Here is a 23,834-nt window from a genome sequence, read left to right as displayed (position 1 = left end):
GAATTTCGGGAACGTCTTCAAATACTGTGTTAGGGGCCCACTAATATCTATATTAAAGAATCCATAAAGTAGCATGCCATGGGACCTTTAAAGGAAAACATTAAAATTGAGGGCTGAGTACTGCTCAACCCTGGAGGAGAGCAGAACTCAGCCCATCTGAGGTGAGCAGTACTCAGCCCTCTGAGGTGAGCAGTACTGTCTGAGGTGAGCAGTACTCAGCCCTCTCAGGTGAGCGCTCAGAAGGCGTTGATAAGAAAGAGCTGAGAGGCAGGCACTCCTGAGCGGCTGCCATGACGACGGACTAGCTTGACTTTTAACAGCAGGTTGTGACTATTCTTATCCTGCTGCCCGCTTCACTAAAGTTACTGTTTGAAAAACACAAGCTCATTGTTAAGAGGAACTCAATTCATTGAATCTTATTTAACATTTAAATCCTGTGACTGGACCTGCCTCTCCCAGCGATGACCCTGACCACCACCTACAAATAGACATGCTCAGAGTTATAAATAATGTCAAGGAAAGATCTAATCAAATCAAATAAAAGCTAATTGGATAATGAGTGGATGTGGTGAACAAGATGGCCGCAGCTGTAGCTAATGCTAGCGTTAGCGGAGGCTGCAGAACATTCCGGAGAGAGAGCTTGGGTCATGTTACGCGCTGCGTGTGAGTGCTGCACCAACTGGACACTGACATCTGGGCACCGGACTCTAATGTCAATGAAGACACACACACTCACACACACACACACATTTCCATACACACACAAACACACACACACATACACTTTACATACACATACACACACACACACACACGCGCGCGCGCGCGCGCGCACACACGCACGCACACACACACACACACACACACACACACACACACACACACACACACACACATACACACACACACACACACACACACACAAAAACTCCAACATGTCAGGGCCTGATTTGTCTTAGGGCATATACAGCAGTTCCCTAGTCATATACAGAATGAGACAGACACACACACAGACCCACGCACGCACGCACACGCACACACACACACACACACACACACACACACAGACCCCCCCCCCACACACACACACACACACACACACACACACACACACACACACACACACACACACACACACACACACACACACACACACACACACACACACACACACACACACACACGCACACATACAGAGACAATGGTAAATTGAAATCCAGCCCTAGACTGCATGGATTTGAAATCTAATGCTTTTCAGACAAACAAACGTAAACAAATAAACTACTCAAAATAAATCAATATGGCTTCCGCCGGGTTTTCCTCATTACAGTAACTGAACGCTGTAGCTCATATGCATGAGCGGGTGGACACTATTGCTTAATCCAATTTAAGATTTTTTTTATGTCTTTATCTTTTAATCAATTTGGAGAACCAGCCAGAGTAAGCTCGATTTTGAAAGTATCCGATTAAAAAAAGCCACTAACGCGTGTAGCTCTCTAGCTTTAGCAGCGGGTCTGCTAGCCTGGGGTGAGATGACACTAGGCAGAGCAGCAATAAGCTGGCAGGAATTCGGATAGCTAGGTCTCCTCTCATTCAGGCCAATGAACGATTGGAAGGGCTTATTATAGACCTGGAACATCCACACTTACTCTATTGTTCAATCGAAAGCATTTGATTAATTGATAGCTGTCAGAATGTTAAGAGAATTTAAATAAATATGACAAAAAATGCTACTAAAACCAATGGCCTGCCCTAGCTTTAAGAAGAGAAAGCGTTTGACATTGTAAATACAAACGAGGTGGATGAGATGTGGGCTGGCTGGCAGAGCCTTCCAGACGTCGTTGTGATAATGGCCACATAAATAAAGTTGAGCTTTATTGGCATGAGGACCTGGGGGCGTTTTGAGAGGCCCTCCCCACTCTAAGCTTTTGGACACTGCCAGGTGTCTCTTGGTTTGAGAAGCTCTGTAAACGGAAGCACTAAAGACCAAAACGGTGTCGCTTTATTTGTGATGATAAATGTGGGACCGATATCTACATGGACAGCAGAAAACCATGAACATGATGCTGAATATACTGTTTTGTTTCTAATAACCGGCGTCTGTTGTTTCCTGAGACTGCGAAGCCCCTGGTGGTGGGAACGTTTCTCAGTGGATCAACCCTCCACTAGGAAGCCCTGTCTGCCTGTCCCTGTCTGCCTGTCCCTGTCTGCCTGTCCCTGTCTGTGTGTCCCCGACGGGGAGAGCTTGGGGGCGTTATGGCTTCATGGTTGGATCATGTCTGTCAAACTGTGCAGCGCTTTTGATTTTACAGGAATGCTCTACGTCGGGATTAAGTCTAAGGTCTGTCTATTTATTCATTTCATGTCACGGCGTTAGACAAATGTCCCCCGCAGGCCCCCAGATCGATCTCTAAAAGCTGCCATGAAACCTGAGAGGGGATGAGTGGCGTTAATGGTGTCAGGGGGATTCGCCTCTTGCTATTGGCTGCTTGCAAAAGCCCCTCAATGGTCAACGTGGTCAATACAAAAAATAAGAGAAAACCCTTTTCCCATAATGCAGCACTCATTCCATCTTTGCCGTCTACCAAAGAAACGTTAAGCCATCACTGGCCCAAAGGGTGTCCATCTCCCATGGAAATGTTCAATCACCCTAACGTTGCCAATAAGCAAACTCCATTTGGTTAACAGCTTCTTCTTTGCTTTCATGGGCTGTGTCACGGTTGAGTGTGTCCATGTTTCGTATGTTGAGGTCATTAATCAGTGGAAGACTGGGAATGACTTTAGAATACTAGAAAATGCATTTCCTGCAGAAAATGTGGTGAGGGCTGTACTGCAGCTGAGGTTTTAATAAAGCCACATAGTTTAAGATGTAAAGAAATGTGGAATGGCTTAAATTAAGTGAAAAGATTTGAACAGAGTTCAAAAAAGTAAACAATGTAAACATGCACACCATTTAAAAAAAAGTAAAATGGTTGGAAACAAACAAAGTGAAGAGTTAAACAAATAGCTAATGTGATAAAGTAAACATTTGAGATCAAATATAGAATAGCTGAGCTGCATACAGATTGAAATGGTTGAATCGATTTTGTGTGCGTGTGTGTGCATGTGTGTGTGTGTGTGTGTGTGTGTGTGTGTGTGTGTGTGTGTGTGTGTGTGTGTGTGTGTCTGTGTGTGTGTGTGTGTGTGTGTGTGTGTGTGTGTGTGTGTGTGTGTGTGTGTGTGTGTGTGTGTGTGTGTGTGGAACTAACCTGGGCCAAGTTTCCCGATAACGATGGATCCATGCTCATACGAAGGTTCTCACGAATGATCTTTCAAAAGTTCGTAAAAATGTTCTGTGCATTTCCCAAAACTCCTTTTAACATGAACGTGTGTATGCTGCTCTAACAACGTTCGTAGGCTTCTCCACTGACACGGTGCTGAAATGGGCTCTGTAGGAGGGGGAGACGCAGGAATGTTGTTAGATGTAACTGTATATTTTGTGGCAGCCAAAAAATATCTCCCCATCAAGGCCATCAGCAGAGTAGCCTACGGAAAGAATAGACTACAATAATATGAATGCTAAAAATATTAAAACACATTTGATTAAGTCTAGGCCGACCTAAGCTATATCAGTCCTAATCCTGAACGCACTGTGCGTACATTTTTTCACAGCATTTTTCCCCCTGAAATAATTTCATGTTTACAAATATAAAAGATTGCTTTTGGCTGTGTGACAACTACATTTACATTTATCTTAATGTGCTGATTTCTAAAACATGCTTTGCGCAGCAAAGAGAGCAGACTTTCTCTGATTCCACATAAGGTTTCATTGATTGGCGTGCACTCTCTAGTCTAGAATCGTTGATGTAATCATTATAAATGCAACTTTCCATTCATTCATATGCAGAAGCTAGGCAGCTAGACAGCAAGTGCAGCTCGAAAGCATCCTCCCACACAAGAGCCGTGAAGTCATACGATTTTTTTTATTTGCTTGTGATAGGGTTGCCTTGTGACATGGAGTTTGATCTGTAAATTTCGGCTACGCACGTATTTTTGGTTTTAAAATGCTGCAATAAATGTTGTTGTTGTTGCCTTCTAACATGTCTCTGTCTTTGCTGTTTAAATCTAACAGTGGTCTACGAGTAATATATCGGCGCTAACCACTATTTTCGGGGTATTGCGAAACTGCTCGACATTCAGTGGTATTGGATGTGTTTTAATAAAACACATCCAATACCCATGAATGTCCAGTTGGTGACTCCACTGAGGCTAAAGTTGCGATGCTCTTAGTACTCTACGAGTACTAAGTACTCGTGTTTTCCAATATATGTTATGCAACGATGCTTTCGGGAAACGGTGTGAAAACTGTACAATGCTCGTACGACAAACTACACAAGCCACTTAGGCTACCTATGCTTTCGGGAAACTGGTCCCTGGAAAAGTGTCTTATTGACGTTATTCGAGGTAAGCTCATAGAATGATAAGGCTTGTACTGCTGGACTATGTTGAGTCACAGCTTTCATGTGACACATCATTTGTGTAGATAGCATGACTTGAAATAGATATTTTTTAAGCATAGTTGTTAGCATTTAGCTTCTACCGGATGTAAACCAGATATTTAAGAGGCACCTAGCCTCTAGCGATATATAAACGGGGGTCCCCACACACAAACGCCCGATATATAACAATCAATCAAACAATCGGATAATAGTTTTAGCGCCAATGAACAGGCCCGGTTCTACGGACTGCATAAGCATGCATTGCACCTCCCATTAAATTGTGTGCTCCCTCTATTGAAAAAATATATAAATATGATAACAATAATAAAATACTTGCAAACAAAACAAATGTTAATTCAGCTTGTAACATTTTCCATGAAATAACAGTCAACAACAAAAAATCAACAAAGAAAATCGAATTATTGGCTTAGTCCAACTATGATTGGATTATTGAGTGTCATGTATACACCTTAGTCAGACTAATATTGAATCGAAAATTGAATCGAGATTATTCGATTCATAGTATAATTAATCGTGCATGTATACGTTAAATTAGATTGGACTCGGATTATTCGTTCTGCGCATGCTCAAGATTTTTCCCAGGGACCCTGAGCCAGAAGTAGAAGGAGGCGATAGTTGTGTTGTCGCTGTCCAAAACTGCAAACAGCATGATGCACAGGTCAAGGAGCAAGACACACTATTGGTCAGACGAGGAGACTCGCTTCATTCTTAACCAATTAAAGGATATGCACATTTCACAGTACATGGATGGGAGGAATACAAGAAACTGTGATTTATTTAAAAAGGTAGCCAAGAAAATGGAGGAAGCCGCCTTCCTGAGGACCCCGGAGCAGGTTCCGAATACACTGGAAAAACATCAAGAAGGCATTACTTGGCGCTAAACAGCACAATGCAATGGTGGCGTGGTTGTCAGCATGCTTCATGTCTGGTCTTTGAACTTTTGGACGAACTCCTTGGGAGACGACCTCTGTCCCAAGCAAGACAGAATGACGTGGATGTTGGTTTCGAGCAATCTGCCACAGGTATGTTGCTATAACCTTACCCTAAAGCTAACCTAGAGGCCACATGCTAGCTGACCCATTTTGTTGGCTAAAGGGGAAACGTGTTAAATATGTGTTGGAACATGTGTAATAGACCGTCCCCTAAATGGCCAAATTAAAAAAATCATGAGCTTTGTATCATGAGCCTACGGACTTCAGTGGGGGTTTCATTCCGTCTATACACGGCACCTTCTCAACGAGCAGGTGTGCGCCTGCAACAGGGGGCGCCAAGATACCTATTCCCCACACAATGTGGTACTTCATTGATAACCGCTACGCAGCGCATTTTTTTTTTTTAATGTGCTGTTGTAAACAGAGTGGAAGCGGCAAGGTGCTCAATGTCGCCAGATTGGAAATGGCAAAGTAACGTACCAAAGGCTCAAAATGGTCGTATTTGGAGGATCATTATCGTGGCTCTGGCAACCCTGAGATCGGTCGCCCAATGACAGACTCTCTCTACAGTCAGCTCGCGCAAGAAGGTGGAACGTAAGGGAGATACCATTTCCAGAACTTGGAAGGCCGTAATAACCATAGACATATACAATGGTAATAACTAGTAGGTTATGTGAAAGACCCAGAAACACAAATCCCGAGGCAAAAACAAATATGCAACGAGATAATGTCCGAAAACCGGACATTATCATCAATTAATAAAACCCCCCCGGACGCCCCGGACGGGACGTAAAAAGTGGACATGTCCGGGGAAAAGAGGACGTTTGGTCACCCTATTCTATGCTATCCGTACTTACTACTAAATCACATTTTGAAACAAATTTAGGCTGGTTTATAGTCCTCGGTAAAGTGCTGTACGTAGACACGGAGAGCCTTCTCCGTAGCCGGAGAGCTTGTCTGAGACCCTCTCCGTAGCTTACGTGCACATCCATTATTTTTTAACTATCCGTCGATGCAACGGAGACGGCAAGCACTGTGATTGGTCCTCGGTTTGACCTTTTTGCACCTTTTTTACTTTGTACATTGTTTACTTTGCACATTAAAGACCAATAAAACACCAAATAAGATTTGAAAAGCTACGGATGTTTATTTACAACACAATTTTCACGGTTTGTCGTCAACATATAAGATCGATCGGGCGGCGAATTGCATTGCGTATCCGCCATCCCGACGGAGATCTTTGAATGCTCGAGGGGTCTCCCATCGAGCAATGTAACTACCTCGAGGGGTAGTTACAGTGTCGGATTACGGATTAAGGAGTTTGAGTAGTTGACATTTTAATACAGTTCAGCAAAAAGGCGATAAAGAAGAAGAAGGTGGCGTTCCAGTCTCCGTAAACGAGAACCCCCATCAAACGAGAATGCCCATTTGTTTTTGCAGTGGGGCGTTGTAGCCTAGACTCTTTTAATTTCCTAACCAAAGCTACTGCTTTCCTTGGTTGGATTCACTAGCAAGGCTAGTGTAGCTATAGCCAGTTCAAGAACTAGGCTATTTGTGAATATTCACTCCAAACGTGAGGAGAAAAAAATTGTTTTTGCCCACAGTAGAGGCGAGTTGAATGCAGTAGGCGGCCACGTTACCGCGCGTTAATGTGTAAACAGTAGCCAGAAACAAAACAGATAGATGGTGATTTATTGACACAAAGCATCAGAGTGCGATGCATCCACTCATTTCATGTAGCCTAACAAACAGCTGATTTCAAGATGATTACATGATGCTATCACATGCCTGAACTGTAGGGATGCATAACTGACTTAACACCTATTATTTCTTAAGGGACAAGGTCCCAGCAACCAAGCAGGAGGAGACGCCAGTCGACGGATGTTGATCTGATTGTCCAAAAGATTGACGACATGAACCAAGTGTGGAATGAGCGTCTAGAAAGGAGTGAGGCCCCGGGACGAGTGCTTGTTGGACATCATTGTCGAGATCAATGCGAATATGGTTGCTGCACTTTTGGAGTGTATGCAGACCTTTCAGCCACCCGCCCCCTCATATCCCCCAAACCATTCCCAGACGCCGTATCCAGATGGTTATGCAGCTTATGGCCTCCCAGGACCACCCAGCCCTCTCTACCACCAGCTGTAGGCTCAGGTAGCCCTGCTCTTCAACACGCACAGAAAACATGTTACCACTTACCATGTGTTTAATGTGTTTATTTATTTGTATTTTTTTAAGTGTTAAATTGTTCCTTACTATTTTTTTGTAAATGTTTTACTTGTGTTAATATTTGTTATAAATAAAACGCTTAATGCAACTTTCATTAGTGTTTGTTTATTCATTGAATGAAACAAGTGTCAACTGTACAGTGAAATGTACAAATTATGTACAACTATTATGTACAAGTGCTGTTCTGATCCTCTGTCAATTCGCATTGTCTGGGGTGTTGAAACCACGGACACCTGGCTGTGGCATGTCCGATGCAAGTGTAGTAGCTTCATCTGTCCAGATGCGATTTACACTCTCCTTCTCACAGGTAGTGATTATGTGAGAAGTCCCTGTTGAGCGCACATTGAGCAACACTATCCAGCGTGACTTTAGTCTCCCAAATTTAATCACTAATGTGGTCCTTGCAGAGCTTAAATAAACGTTGAATGACTCCTGCTCAGGGGTTTTGTTTGGGGACTGGATATAGCCTTTCATGAGTCAGTCCATGAGTGGATAAGCTGGATCTCCCAACATAAAGTGGTTGATGGGGACGCCATTGATTTCTCTTGGTTCCTGAATGTAAAAAGACAAAAATGATTATCAGTGTTCCCCAGTAGCTTCACTACTTAAAGCTAAGCTAGTAACTTACTACAATTCTCAGAAGCTCTTCACTATTTCCTGTACCAATTAACTTTTCAGTAGCTTAACTCAAGTAGCTCAAGAAGCTACTTTTCATGCAGTGTTTTGAACATTAAGGTTTCATACAAAAGGGTTATACCTACATTTTTCTGGAATACACGGTGACAGGGCTTATACTGATTATTATTTTATGCAGGCAGTAAGATCGCTTGAGAATACAGTAGGGCTTACTTTTGGTGCAAGATGTGCCTGGCTAAATAACGTTGACTGCCTAAGCACATTGGCGTTGTGAGCACCCCCAGGCACCGTGGAGTTGATGTTCCAGAATCTATAAGGAATGATATCAGCAGTTAGTAAGCATTCACGATGCACAGACTGTACGTCAACTAAATAAAGGTGTTTGGCCCAAACTTAAGATATATGTCATCCACCACGGCTTGGAGGACATGCGAAGGGCCGGCCAGCCATACGAGGGCCAGCCTTGCTACAAAAATCTTTGTAGCAATCACTTGGCGGTAAAACTAGAATGTGGGTGCCATCGTTGCACCCGATGATTTGTGGGGTGTTGAACTTCTGTTTGAATCGGCGTGCTATGCCGATGGCTTCTTCTGTCGTGGACACCTTGATGAAGTTGTGGATGACCAACGACAGCATTTCTTCCTTGCAGAACATGTACACAAACTTCTTTACAGTTGATTTGTGAACGCCAAACTGATTGGCCACGATTCTGCATACAGAACAATGGAACTCTTTTCAAGCGGTACCGGTGCATGAACGGTCACGTCCTCAGGCTTCATGACCCTTCGATCATCCCACACAATTTGTTGAAGGACCTGCGGCTATTGAATAAGCAGCGAAGTCTGAACTAGTTGAAGTGTCAGAGAATGGGATTTATAATGGTAGTCATCCCATTGACTTCCATCATAAAAATAATCTTTTAAAAGTTGAATATCTTAAAATAATAAATAAAAGTTCCAAGCTAATATGAACATTTTAAAAGTGGAATGAGTCTCTAGGTGAAGAATTGTGGAAGGAGTAGGGTCCCAAATTTTGAAGAGAATAATACAGAAGGAAAGAAAGAAAGAATAAAGTATTAGTGTGTCTGATAAGTATTCTTAGTATTAGTATTTTTTGTTGGCTAAGGTAAGTCTTTTCAATATCATATGGTAAGAAATGGAATTAGAACCTTCCAATTAAAAAATGTAAATAAAAACAACGAAAAAAACAACAACTAACAACTAACTCGGTTCCATGGTAATCGAAAGGTAGTTTGGACAAGGATTAAAGCCAGCAGAACTTTATTTCAACCCGAAAATGCATTTGAAATTGTATTCTAATCATCCATTTATCACACCTCCATTGAATAAATCGAAATAACAATCCTTTTTTTGCAGACAACTTCTATAAAGTGGAAGGAGCCAAGGACGCGCTTATCTGTGGGAACAGCAGCGACGCCGGGTAAGTCTGCTGGGTGCACAGTGCTGAACACTCAGAAACACACTCCACCCTACACTCAGAATCACCCTCACAGAGGACCCCTACGCTCAGACACACTCCCACAGAGGTCCTTACACTCAGTATCACCCTCACAGAGGCCCCTACACCCAGACACACCCTCACAGATGCCCCTACACTCAGAATCAACCTCACAGAGGCCCCTACACTCAGAATCACCCTTTAGGGCATTTAGCAGACGCTTTTATCCAAAGCGATTTACAACGGTCAATACATCGACGCTCAGCTAAGAGGAGCCAGGGATCAAACTAGCAACCTACCGGTTAAACGTCCTCCTGCTCTACCTCCTGAGCCGACCCCACCGAAACAGCCTAACAGAGGCCCTTAAACTCAGAAACACCATGCACAAAGGCCCATACTATCAGAAACACCAGAGAGGCCCCTTGAATCAGAAACATCCTCCACAGAGGCCCCTCGCCTAGAGAACATCTGATGGCTTCTCTGCAGTCGTCATCGCCACTCACACACACACCTCACATTCAGAGCCAAGACACATTTTTCACCCAGTAAAAGAAGTGGTTGGTTGGAGTCTGCTGTAGGGTTTCTGTATTGGGAAACCAAACAGACGTCTGGTGCCGGTCAGGACCCCTCGGCTGACCTGAACTGGGGGGGGGTATCGGGGAAACACAGACCTGAAAGTAGCCATCAGTGGAAATACCATACGTTGTTGGACCGTGATCAGTGACCCCACTGGTATGTGCACATAATGTAGGAGATTGCAGGCAGAACTACAGCAGAGATGTTTTGGTGTCCCTAATGAGTCTTGTGGTTGACAGAGAGTGGCGTCTCCTCTGCCAATGTTGGTGTAGACAGCGAAGGCGTTAATAGCGTTGTGTGACATGTGTCGCAACGGACGAGGATTTATGCTGACACGTCGTCTGCTGTGAGCGGTGCAGCGTGGACACACAACACGACCACACCATCACTCTGACGTGCCATGCGTTTGGCGGTGTGTGCGTTCTGACATGGGAAGGTCTTAGAACTCGGTCTTTAAGTGCAGCAGAATACGATCGGTCAGCGACAACAGTGCTTTACTAAAGACGGGCATGGAGGATTAAGTTTTAATTCTTAATCTGGGAGTTAACAGCACAGGGTGACTTGAAACTCGCCAAGAATGAGTCAGGAAGGTTACCGGATAACGAGGAGAAACAAGCTAAATGGGCTATTGGGGGCTTACGGAGACATGAGCTAAAGAAGCTAAAACGAAACTGGCGTTGACGTCCTCCGAAGGCCGAGAGGAGAAGTCTGAATAAACTGTCTTAAGTGACAGTTGAGGGCGTAGGCGTAGGCCATCGGGAGGATGGAGAAAGAAAGTGACGTTGGAAAAAGAGTACAGCAGTATGAAATCAAATTTTAAAAAGTTTCCCCATTCAATAAGAATTTGACCCTGGGTTCACTGAAGTGCCTGCTAAAGCCCTCCATCCTGAACACAGACAGGACTGTGAGTTAAGGCCTGTGTAGAAACAGCAGCCCAAACAAACAAACAAGGAGGCTGATGAGAAGGGACAGGTCCCACTGAGCCCGGCCCGGCGAACCCTTGAGCGGCAGGTGACTGGCCGCGGGGGGGGGGGGGGAGGGGTTGCTGATTGGGGCCTAAAAGGTGGAAGGCCACGCCAGCTTAAGGCGTGTCAAGGAGCTTGCCACGCTGGGATGCTTGAGGTGCTTTGCATGTCGTGTCCTGACATGTTCCCGGGGTAAGAGACCAAGACCTACCTTGACAGTTTGAAAACCTCTGCTTTGAGGCTTCTGTAGCCTATCTGCATACCTTCATTGGTTGTCCTTTGTTTGGTCTCTTGTAGAGCAGGGTGTCAGGGTTAGGCGGACCAACAGAGGCGAGGCTGGATGTGAACAGAGAAGCTGTTCTTTTGGTGAATATGACCTTTCACATTGTTTTCCAGTCTACTTTGGCTCATGTGATGTGAAGATTGTGTTTAAGTTTGTCCTAATTCACATGATAATAAAACAGCTGCAATCAAATTTCACCCCACGTGGTAAGGTAGGTGTTTGGCCACTCTTTCTGGTTTTCTGAATAGAGGGAGCATAACAATGGAGAGTGAAAACCCCACACAAAGAAGACCTGCGTATTGTGTCTAGACAAGGAGTGACAGAGAGAGGAAGAAGAGGAGGAGGATAAGGAAGTTGCCCTTAAGGTAAACTCTGGGCTCTGCGAGCTGTTCTGATCCACAGTGGAAACCTTTACTCTGCCTGAACTCGATGTTTATGCTTTGTTTTTTTCCTGAATCAAACTGAAATCTGTTCCCGGACACTGTTCCAACCTGCCTCTCTTCAACAACCCCTTTAGAATTCCTCCTGATTAATTGACCGTCTGTGTATCTTTGCGTCTACAGACTGAAAGTGTGCATGAGTACAATCTGTTGTGTTCCCATATGCCAAAGGGTCACCTCTGATCTCCACGGTTTATCTAAATATTCTGGAGCCAGGTGCGTGCCAAGCATGTCTGAACAAACGGTTTGCACATGGTATGGGGAGCCTTGTTAAGGATCCTCATTAAGGACCCTCATTAAGGACCCTGTCTCGTTATCGAAGCTCGTTAACATTCCTACTGGGACCCGTGAGGTCAGAGGAAGTGGTATGGAGAAGCCAAAACGAAAGAGCTAGTAAGTGTGTGAGACAGAAACACAAGGAGTTTGTGTTGTTTTCTTGTACTTGTTGTTCTGTATAAACAGGTAGGCCTCAGTGTAATGACCTGTCTTTATGCTGCGTTACCACTATCAGGCCAATAAATGGACAGCATTTATAAAGCGCTTTTCTAACCATTGACCACCAAAAGCACTTTACAATATTGCCTCACATTGAACATTCACGCACACATTCACACACCAACGGCGGAGTCGGCCATGCAAGGCGACAGCCAGCTCATCGGGAGCAATTAGGGTTAGCTGCTTTGCTCAAGGACACCTCAGCTAAGAGGAGCAGGTCATCTAACCGGAAACCTTCAGGTGACCAGCCATTTCTACCTCCTGAGCTACTGCCGCCCCAATACTCAGGCAGGCCTCAGTGTAATGACCTGTCTATATTCTGCGTTATCACTATCAGGCCAATACTCAGGTAGGCCTCAGTGTAATGACCTCTCTATATGATGCGTTTCCAACGTGAACTTGTGTTATTATCTCCATTTTTTGTGTTTTGTGTATTTTTTTCTGATTCGCACAGTGTTGGCCAATGCAGGAGAACTCAGTGTAACGGCCCACATATATGCTGCAATAGCACAACTTAGCTCATTTAGAATGGTCTCCTACGGTGGATATGGAAGTGCCACGGCAGGTGTTTTCCATCGTGCTCCATCATGTGGTTACCAGTGTAGAAGTACTCCCCTGTGTGTTTATCTCTCATCCTGCATCATTAGGGGAGAGGAAGAAGAGGAAAAGCCATTTTCTGAACCTGCGCCACCTTAATGTGGCTGATGCTGTTGATGATGCCACAGACTGGGTCTAACCTGCTTTGGGAAAACAGTAAAACTTTATTCAGCTCATACGGCTTGTACATACTAGGGGCCCTATTTTAACTCTGAAACGCAAGTGAGAAGCGCCAAGCGCAAGTAGCTTTGTTGGCGGTTCTATGACGATGTTGATATTTTACATGCGCATTAATGACTCTTGCGCCCAGCGCAAATCTAAAAAGGGTTGGTCTGAAGTAGCCTAATTAGGTGTGGTTTGGGCGTAACGTGCAATAAACCAATGAGAGTGCCATCTCCCATCCCCTTTAAGAGCTATGAGCGCACTTTTATCTGACGAGTTGATATTTCGACAGCGCGTTTGCAGTCTCCGTTGAGACAGATGCATGACCAAACTTCAAACTTCAAATGGCTCAGTTTATGGCCAAATAATATGGCCTAATTCACACATGGAATAGCGTTTTCTTCCAAAACTTCAGAAATACTGAGTCCTCAAATAAATTTCAGCAAAGAAAACTTAACACACATATGATGTGCGGTAACTGTGGTTCTATTTAACGATATCCGAAATACATTAAGAAACTTCGTTTCTTACCAGTATTCTATGCATTATCGTTATCGACTTGTGTTCCTAACATGCATGTGTCCCCCCGTTAATATACATTGCCATGGACTGTATTATGCGTTACGTGTTTAGATTGCGTGTGTTTAAGCAGATGGACGCACAGACGTGCCCGCATTCATTCATTCTTTTACACATACACACACGTGCGACTGCATTCATTCATTCTTTTTAACACTCACTCGCGGTAAAACAATGTTTTCTCACGATCAAAGACCCATCAATCCTAAAAGTTATGGGCTTGTGCACGATGTCTGTCTCAAGAAAATATGTGTTTGCTGTACGATGTTTGCAGATGCATTGATTTAAAAGTGCAACTTATTACCGCTGTATCAGCTGTTCTTTCCCAAATAATTTACCAAGAATGTGTGGCTAGGTAGATGAGAGAAGCAAAGTGTATGCGCGAAGTGCACAAGCAACATTATGCATGCGCCCTTAAAATAGCATCTGAACAACACGCCACTGACTTTAAACCAGGTATTTCGTGGTTTGTGGCGCCATTGTTTTCTGAAACTGCAAAATAGCACCAGGGAACGTTTTTGCGCCAGATCACGTCTCCTCCTTTCGCCGAACTGCCCCTTGGGGCGCAAGATCATTCCCTAATTGACTGACGCGTGGCGGTGGAGGGTAAAGAACACTCTGCGCCAGCTGCAAACTAGCAACAACACATGCGTCAGTGTAGAAAGTCAATTGCGCCGGATGCAAGATAGGGCCCTAGGGGTGTAACGGTACACTGAAGTCACGGTTCGGTTCATACCTCGGTTCAGACATCAAAGTTCGATACGAGTTCGGTACAATGAAGGGAAAAGAAGGCAATTCTTTTTTATTGTGCATGTCTCAGGTTGTACCTGAGACATGAGAAGTGCGATTCTGTCGACCAATCAACGGATGGCGTGCGTAGCTCAAACTTGTCAGCACCTTTTCAGGAGCGTCGGTACCCCTACGAAGGAGTACAGCAAGACGAGTATGGCTCGATACAGCTCAGTCCGAGTCACTTTTGGAGGTGGAAACGAGATCCGTGCCGCACCTGAAGAACTCACGTATCTAACATTAGTTCCGCATTACATTAATTAATTCGCACACCAGTTTTATTTAATTTTATACTGTGTATTCTCCATGTAAATCCATGCACCAAACCGTGACATCCGTACCGATTCGGTTCCATACAAATAGATGATTCGTTACACCCCTAGTGCACACACATTTTATGTTCTTTATTTATTTTCGCATTTCATAATAAATTTGTACATAAGGACATAAATGTTACAGATACAAAACATTGCTCCGGCATGATCCAGCAATTTGGGTAATGACAGTTCAAACAGCAGATTATGGATACACACAACAGCATCTTCTTCAGATGTGGTGACTTCCAATAATGGAGGATATTGAGCAGTATTTGGCAAGTTGTTTTGCCCTTGCTTTTGTAAAGCCAACCATCCTGAGACCCCTAATGACAACCCAATGCCCATGTCCCAGGCAGCTGAAGATAAGTACCAGATATTGACATTTGTAGCCAAGGACAGATATTTGTTGTACAAGAGGGTGATATTTTACCAGCTGTGTTGAGTAAGCATCCTCTAGACTTGAATCAAAACATCATCCTACTTCCAGAAAGAATACATTTATATTCTTCTCAACAAATATTGTAATATCAGGCCTGGTGGCATTTAAATTAAAGAACACAGACGTTTCTGCAGAGCACCTGGAAAACATTTGTTGTCTAACAACACAATTCATATGCATTGACACACACAATAAGGATGGTCAACTCTTTGATATAACGTCCACAATTCTATCATGCCTGGATACATATAGACCTTTGTAATAATGGCACCTGTTTAATATGTGTGACATGGATATTTTTTTGATTATAGTAAAAAATTGATTATAGTATATATAATGGTGAGTGGGAATCAGGGTAAGAAACCAACAAAGGGAAGCGAGAGGAGCATAATTCAACCCATGGTGTCATGGCGTTAATCATCATTGACCTAGCTTTCATTGTAGAAATAGTTTGTTGTCATCAGGGCAGTTAGAGAGAAATATAGCATGACCGACCAATATTCCTGGAATGCGCTCACTCCAATATCTTATATTCATCGGATGATGAATATAAGATATTAGCCTAGAGTCAGGCTGGAGCCGGGGCCAGCCCGCCGCTGGGGGCCTGGGCAGGGCCCACACCGTGGGTCTGCCGTTTCTGCTTGTGTCCATTGGCTTCAAACTGTATACATGTGTGTAAACACATAGGAATGGACCACCTGTTTGTGTGTGAGTGTGCTCAAATAGAAAGAGGAGAATAGAATATACCACACAAAGATGTTCAGGGGACGCAGGGATGACTTTCTGCACATGCTTGCATTGAACAGTATTTGTCAAATGTTGTGTGTTTGTGTACAATTATGAGTATTTGTTAAATGTTGTGTGTATGTGTATCATTATGATTATTTGTTAAATGTCCTGTGTTTATGTATTTCTCCTCGTCCACCTTGCAACGATTGCTGACGGATTGTGTCGTGGGACTCCAAACTGAAAGGTTGTGTGTTCAAAGCCCCAGTGTCTGAACAGTAAATAGGGCAGAGAGACGGCCCCTGTGGCCCCCCGCTCCGCTGAGCAGGGCTATGGGTCATGGTAAACAGAGAACAGTGGCTCAGATCACCTGAATATGGAGCGTCTGCTGAACATCAAACTCTCAGGACACGCAGGACGTTGACTCAGGACAGGAAATGAATATTTATTTGGTGAAGCTTTATTGACACTGAATGAGCTGACATGGTTACAGTTGTTGACATGAGGGAATGGTGAGCAATAGAAAGAGAGAGAGCAAGAGAGAGAGAGAGAGCGAGAGAGCAAGAGAGAGAGAGAGAGAGAGAGAGAGAGAGAGAGAGAGAGCGAGAGAGGGAGAGAGAGTTATTGAAAAATATATAAAATCAGTGTCTTGATTTAGTGACTCTGGACACACAGACACCGGACCAACACACAACACACAGAGACACACAACAGACCAACAGACCAACAACACAGAGAGTAATGACAACAGACCAACAAAACACAGAGAGACGATAACAGACCAACAACACAAAGAGACATGAAGACAGCCAACAACAAACAGACACACAACCGACCAACAACACACAGAGACATAAAACAGACCAACAACACACAGAGACACACAACAGACAAACAACACATAGAAACACCACAACAGACCAACAACACATTAGACACATAGACTACAGAGGGAGACGGAAGGTGACAGACAGACAGACTGTTTGACAGACTGGCAGGCAGACTGGCAGACAGGCAGGCAGATAGGCAGACAGGCAGACAGACAGACTGGGGCTACCCCTTCCCGTCCGGGTCTATTTCAGAGTCCCAGTCATATTAAACCTTTCTATAAATGATTGGGTCACACCTTGCCTCAGGTCTACGTCCGCCCAGGTAGCAGGGAGGAGGTTATGTGGGGAGACGGCCCCCAAGGAGAAAGGTTAGGCCCTGGGGTTCACTTGTCGATCTGTGTGTGATCCTCACAGCTAGGCAAACGGCAATCTCGTTCCAAGGTCGTGGGATAACGGCAGTAACAAGCTAAAGAAATAAGATGGAACAGGTCAAAAGACAGATGCAAGAAAGATTCAGAGACCAGTGATGGGACAGGGGAACCTCTTCTCTCAGCCCCTAGGGGCAAGTAATGGAGCATCCCCCATCTTAACACTTATTAACCAGCCTACATCTCTCTCTCTCTCTCTCTCTCTCTCTCTCTCTCTCTCTCTCTCTCTCTCTCTCTCTCTCTCTCTCTCTCTCTCTCTCTCTCTCTCTCTCTCTCTCTCTCTCTCTCTCTCTCTCTCTCTGTCCGGAGTGTGTAGTTCTGTGTGTGTGTGTTTGTGTATCTGTGTGTCTTGTGTGTGTGTGTGTGTGTGTGTGTGTGTGTGTGTGTGTGTGTGTGTGTGTGTGTGTGTGTGTGTGTGTGTGTGTGTGTGTGTTTGTGTATGGATGCGTGTGTGTGTTTCTGTTTGTTTCTGTGTGTGTGTGTGTGTGTGTGTGTGTGTGTGTGTGTGTGTGTGTGTGTGTGTGTGTGTGTGTGTGTGTGTGTGTGTGTGTGTGTGTGTGTGTGTGTGTGTGTGTATATGTGTGTATGGATTGTGTGCGTGTGTCTGTTTAGGTGCTCGATATTAAGAGTAATTTAGTACATAGGTTTTTGGTATTGAAAGGCATCTGAAAGAAACAACCATTAATCACACAAACACACTGATGTGCACACGCGCACACAGGTACACACATGCACACGCACAAACACACCCTCAGAGCCGCATGACGGATGAAAGGCTTGGTGTATGGCCAAAAGCTGTTCTCATGGTGTGGATATGATGAGATGCTAACTGCTAAGGCAAGGGGCTAATAGTTTGATGCTATTTGCAGAGCTGCTCTACGTGTGTCTGACATGACAGCAGGCCAGTCGGGAAGTATTCAAGCCACCACTGCAGTCTGTCTGTCTGTCCTCCCCCCCACCCTACCTCTCCTTATCACTAAGGGCTCCCCGATGAGCTGCTGCAACGTTCACTTCAAGCAAAACAAGGGCTTTCTGTCACCATTACACATAATTAGTTGTGATGTGGTTGCTGCACCCAGGGCTTTGTGATGAGAGATGGAAGGCGTCTGTCTGTCTTACTGTTTGTCTGCTGGCCTGTCTGCCTGTCGGTCTGTCTATCTGTCTGTCTGTCTGCTGGCTTGTCTGCCTTTCTGTCTGTCTCTCTGTGTGTCTATCTGCCACTCTATTCTGTCCAGTATGGCATTGACGTCATCCTTGTATCAATAACGGGGACTAGAGATCAGATAATGCCGTATGATTTGGGTTGTGTTTGTGGACGGATCTGTCTGTATTAAGTCTCTCTTAGGTGACTCAGATGGAAGGTTCTCAAACACACACAACACGTTACAAAAACACACACGCACACACAGACACACCTAGTCTCTGTGAGATGTTGTTCTGTGTCCTGAGAGAGAGGGCACAAAACAATCTCCCTGGGCAACCAGCGCTGGGATACAGTTGCTATAGCGATGCTACATACTTCCTCCCAGAGTTTACCTGAGAGTTATACTTAGAGCCCTGTGTGTGTGTGTGTGTGTGTGTGTGTGTGTGTGTGTGTGTGTGTGTGTGTGTGTGTGTGTGGGTGTGTCTGTGTGTGTGTGCTTGTGTGTGTGTTTCTGCATGTGCGTTTCTGTGTGCATGTCTGTGTGTCTGTGCCTATGTGCGTCTGCTGGTGTGTTTTTGCATCTATGTGTGCATGTGTTTTTCCGGCATGTGTGTGTGTGAGTGTGCGTATCTGTATGTGTGTGTGTGTGTGTGTGTGTGTGTGTGTGTGTGTGTGTGTGTGTGTGTGTGGTGGTGTGTGTGCGTGTGCGTGTGTGTGTGTGTGTGTGTGTGTGTGTGCATGTGTTTTGCGGGTGTGCAGGTTTTTTTGTGTGTGTAATTGTGTGTGTGTTTGTGTGTGGCTGCAGGCTTGTGTGTGTAGTTGAGTTTCTAAGGAGGTCAAGTGAAACAAACTGCATGAGAGTGAGTACTTGAAGTGACCGAACACACACGTCACATGCACTGTGTCAAGCATCGCACAAAGACGCACACACGATACAAAACACTCACAGAAACACGCACACACACACACATCGTTTCTTCCCCCCTTTTCTTCAGCCTCCCTCTCTCTCTCCCTCGAACACAGACACACACACACACACAGACAAAAAGACACACTTTCAGCCTGCTTATCATAGGCACTCAACATACCCTGTGCTCAGCATGCCAGGGCGGTGATGTCCCCGCCCAGGGAGGGCTATGGACGGGGACAGATACGTCCGCCAGGACTTTGTATGGAAGGGACGAGACAAAGGAAGATGTACATCAGATTAGCTCGCTGTACATTTGGTCCATCTGTGTTGATCTGTACGGTAATAGGTTGAAATATCTGCAAGTATGTTTTGTAGACGTGTGTGTGTTTGAGCAGCAGGACATGAAAGCAGCCTCATTCTACAGTCAGTTTCGCTATCCACAATGGGTTCAGTGCAGTGCTTTGACATTTTTTTGACATGTGTGATTGGATTAGAAGGGTTTTTTATATAAAAAGAATATAAAAGTGTGGCTTTCCTTTCAGCAAAGTGGGATGTCTGCTTCACCACGTACAGTGATGTGTGGATGTGCTGCTCCCAGATTACAACCCAGAGTTTTAAAACACATTTCATTTAGCTGAAGAGCGTTGAGTACATATTTGTTCCGGAAGTGTGCATTGCACAATGCTAATTAGTTTCAGTTCATTGAATCAGATTTGCATTGAATATCATAGATCAAAATGTATATTACTACTAGCACTGCTAGTAGTTAATTCAAACTTATTTTCAGGTAAATGCCTGTAATGTTTGTGACGTGAGGTCACCTATCATAGTTTGATGGGTGATGCCAAGGACCGTGACATCATAGCAACACTTTAGTACCATAAATAATGTTTTTTCATAGACACAAGTAATATTGTAATACAAAAAATACATTCATCATTTATTTATCTACAGCCAAGCTCTATCTAAATAATTTGATTAATATTACCCACAGCAAGAGGCTATTAAAGTCACGTAAAAATATGCACTCCTATTATTCAAATCAAATTGTAGATGCCTGATATTTGTTTTATTTGTCTGCCTTTGGATGTGTCACTGTGGCATTAACGTGAGCGTTACATAAAACCCCTTTCTGTTGCAGTGTCTCTGTGATTTATAAACAGCAGCTCTCCACAGCAGCTGTGCTAGGGTCAGGGCTAGGCTTGTGTTGATAATGTGTATCGAGACTTAGCTGCTGATCTCATTCAGAGGTTAGGGTGGGTGTGTGTGTGTGTGTGTGGATGCCTTTGACTATTGGTCTACTTATCGACAATTAAAAACCTGTATCAATAAACGAGGCCAATGTAATCACGTAAACAAAAATGTGTGTGTGTGTGAATAAATATGCACGTGGAATTGCACATGGGCATGTATGTGTGTGAGTCCATGAGCAGGTGTGTGGGCACATGGGTGTGAGTCCATTTGCACGTGTATGTGCACGTGGGCGTGTGCATGAGTCCATGTGCAAGTATATATGCACATGAGCATGTGTGTGCCTGTGGTGCTGTGGGTTCAGATCTCATTACGTGTGTGTTGCGGAGCTGGATGTGATATGTTATGAATGTGGAATATCATCTGAAGTCAGTCTCATCCAGCGTGACGAAGGCTGTCTCCACGGTGACGCCGGGGGTAGGTGTCGCCAGGCGACGCTGATGACACTAGTCATGTGACTAAGATCAGTCTGTGGTCATGTGACTAAGATCACTCTCTGGTCATGTGACTGAGGTCATGTGACTGAGCACACTCTCCTGTCATGTGACTAAGATCCCTTTCTGGTCATGTGACCAAGATCACTCTCTGGTCATGTGACTTAGGTCATGTGACTGAGATCACTCTCTAGTCAAGTTACTGAGATCACTCTGGTCATGGGACTGAGGTAACGTGACTGAGCACTCTGGTCATGTGACTGAGACCCCTCTGGTCATGTGACTGAGGTCACTTTCTGGTAATGTGTCTGAGGTCACTTCCTGGTCATCTGACTAAGGTAACTCTCTGGTCATGTGACTGAGCTTATGTGACTGAGGGAGGCTGCAGGCGGCTTGAGCTTAACGGACAAACTCTACAACAAAACAACACTCAAATGTTCATTCACATTGACAGAGATTAGGGCACACGGTAAGACAGCAAGATAGCGAGCCAAATAGACAGGATGTCTTCAACTGTCAATAATGTATTCTTGCATCTACTTTTTTCCATTTGTACTCCACATCTTGTGTGTGTGGACATATATTCAGTATTATTTAGTAGTTTTATTCTTGTTTATGTGTCATTCTTTCTACTGTTGAATACTGCCGACTTCCCTGTCTAGTGTTAGTCTTATATCACCTCTCATCTCATGGGAATTTACAGAACCCTATATTCATACACCGAAGCTCTTTGTACACCTATTCCATACATCCATACGTCTATACGTCTATACGTCTATACGTCCCTACATTTATATGTCCATATGTCCATACATCCATACATCTATATGTCTATAAGTCCATGCATTGGGGTGGGAATTCCGAACCGCGTCAATTGTTTTATGTGTAAACCGTGTAGAATAAAGAGTCATCCGAACAATTATGGTCATATTTTTGGTTATTGGTATATTATTTTATGTGTACGTCCTGGCACTTAAAAATAGTGACAAGTTGTATAGCATCTTATCCTAGCTATAATTGTTGTTTAAAGGGAAAGGGTTAACCTAACAAATGTTAGTGCTTGGCACTTTTTTCTATGAACAACCTTACTATACCAACAGCAATACATTGTTTCTGTTTCTTCTGACAAATGTACTTGTAAGTCGCTCTTGTAAGCGTCTGCTGAATGCCCTGTATGTTAATATAAATGTACATGTCTAAATGTCCACATGTATGTGTGTGTGTGTGTGGGTGTGTCTACATGTCTACATGTGTGTGTGTGTGTGTGTGTGTGTGTGTGTGTGTGTGTGTGTGTGTGTGTGTGTGTGTGTGTCTCTATGTCTATGTGTATGTGTGTGTGTGTGTGTGTGTGTGTGTGTGTGTGTGTGTGTGTGTGTGTGTGTGTGTGTGTGTGTGTGTGTACATGTCTACATATGTCTACATATCTACGTGTGTGTGTGTGTGTGTGTGTGTGTGTGTGTGTGTGTGTGTGTGTGTGTGTGTGTGTGTGTGTGTGTGTGTGTGTGTGTGTGTCTACATGTCTACATATGTCTACATATCTACGTGTGTGTGTGTGTGTGTGTGTGTGTGTGTGTGTGTGTGTGTGTGTGTGTGTGTGTGTGTGTGTGTGTGTGTGTGTGTGTGTGTGTGTGTGTGTCTACATGTCTACATGTTTACGTGTGTGTGTTGCAGGCGGTGCCCGGACGGGTTCGAGTGCCTGAAGGCTGGCAGGAACCCCAACTACGGCTACACCAGCTTTGACACCTTCGGCTGGGCCTTCCTGTCCCTGTTCCGCCTGATGACACAGGACTACTGGGAGAACCTCTACCACCAGGTGGCGGCCCCTTTACTGGGGAGTTTGTGTGTGTGGATTATGGGTGTTGGTGTGTGTGTGTGGGGGTCACAGGTCCGCTGAACAGCATGAACACGTGCATCTACACAGCACTGTTTAATACTGTGTTATCTAGACAGCCCTGTGTGTGTGTGTGTGTGTGTGTGTGTGTGTGTGTGTGTGTGTGTGTGTGTGTGTGTGCGTGTGCGTGTGTGTGTGTGTGTGTGTCTGAGTTTGTGTGTTTATCTGAGTGTGTGTGTGTGTGTGTGCCCGTCCCCCAGACCCTGCGCTCAGCGGGAAAGACCTACATGGTGTTCTTTGTGGTGGTGATCTTCCTGGGTTCCTTCTACCTGGTCAACCTCATCCTGGCCGTGGTGGCCATGGCCTATGAGGAGCAGAATCAGGCCACCATTGCTGAGGCCTGGCAGAAGGAGCAGGAGTTTCAGCTCGCTATGGAGAGCCTCAAGAAGGAGCAACAGGTGAGCTTCAGGTTATTAACCATACTCTCTGACACCAAGGAGTCATCTCTCTCACAGCACTAGGAGCCCAATCAAGATGGTTTGTTACTCATAGTTTGATTTAATGCTTTCATTGTTCTCTGCCTAAATTTTAAGTGTGCTGAATTACTTGATGTAAAAGTTTAATTTATGTTGTTAAACTAAATTAAATCCAAAGGAAATGAAAATCATCAACAAAATGGTTACAAGCAAACATAGGCCTAAAGACTATATTGCGCTAAATGTGGCATCATCATGCATCTTGGAGTACATACACTTTTCTACCTGTTGCCTAGAAAACTCTAGACACAGACTCAATGATGTCACCGGAAACCTCCCCCTTTGGGCCCCCATTTGACGAAATGGAGGAGAGGAGGCGAAGTCAAGGCCTGCTCGGTGTGACCAACT

General features: G+C 44.4%; 1 pseudogene; it reads left to right on the top strand.

Moving 5' to 3' along the window:
• LOC130376779 (sodium channel protein type 4 subunit alpha-like) overlaps nucleotides 1-23,834 on the top strand; it is a 257,529-nt pseudogene that overhangs the window by 84,538 nt on the left and 149,157 nt on the right.

Source organism: Gadus chalcogrammus, chromosome 23 (genome assembly GCF_026213295.1).
Source record: "Gadus chalcogrammus isolate NIFS_2021 chromosome 23, NIFS_Gcha_1.0, whole genome shotgun sequence".
In the NCBI taxonomy this organism is placed as follows: domain Eukaryota; kingdom Metazoa; phylum Chordata; class Actinopteri; order Gadiformes; family Gadidae; genus Gadus; species Gadus chalcogrammus.
This window is presented reverse-complemented; position numbering and strand designations above follow the sequence as displayed.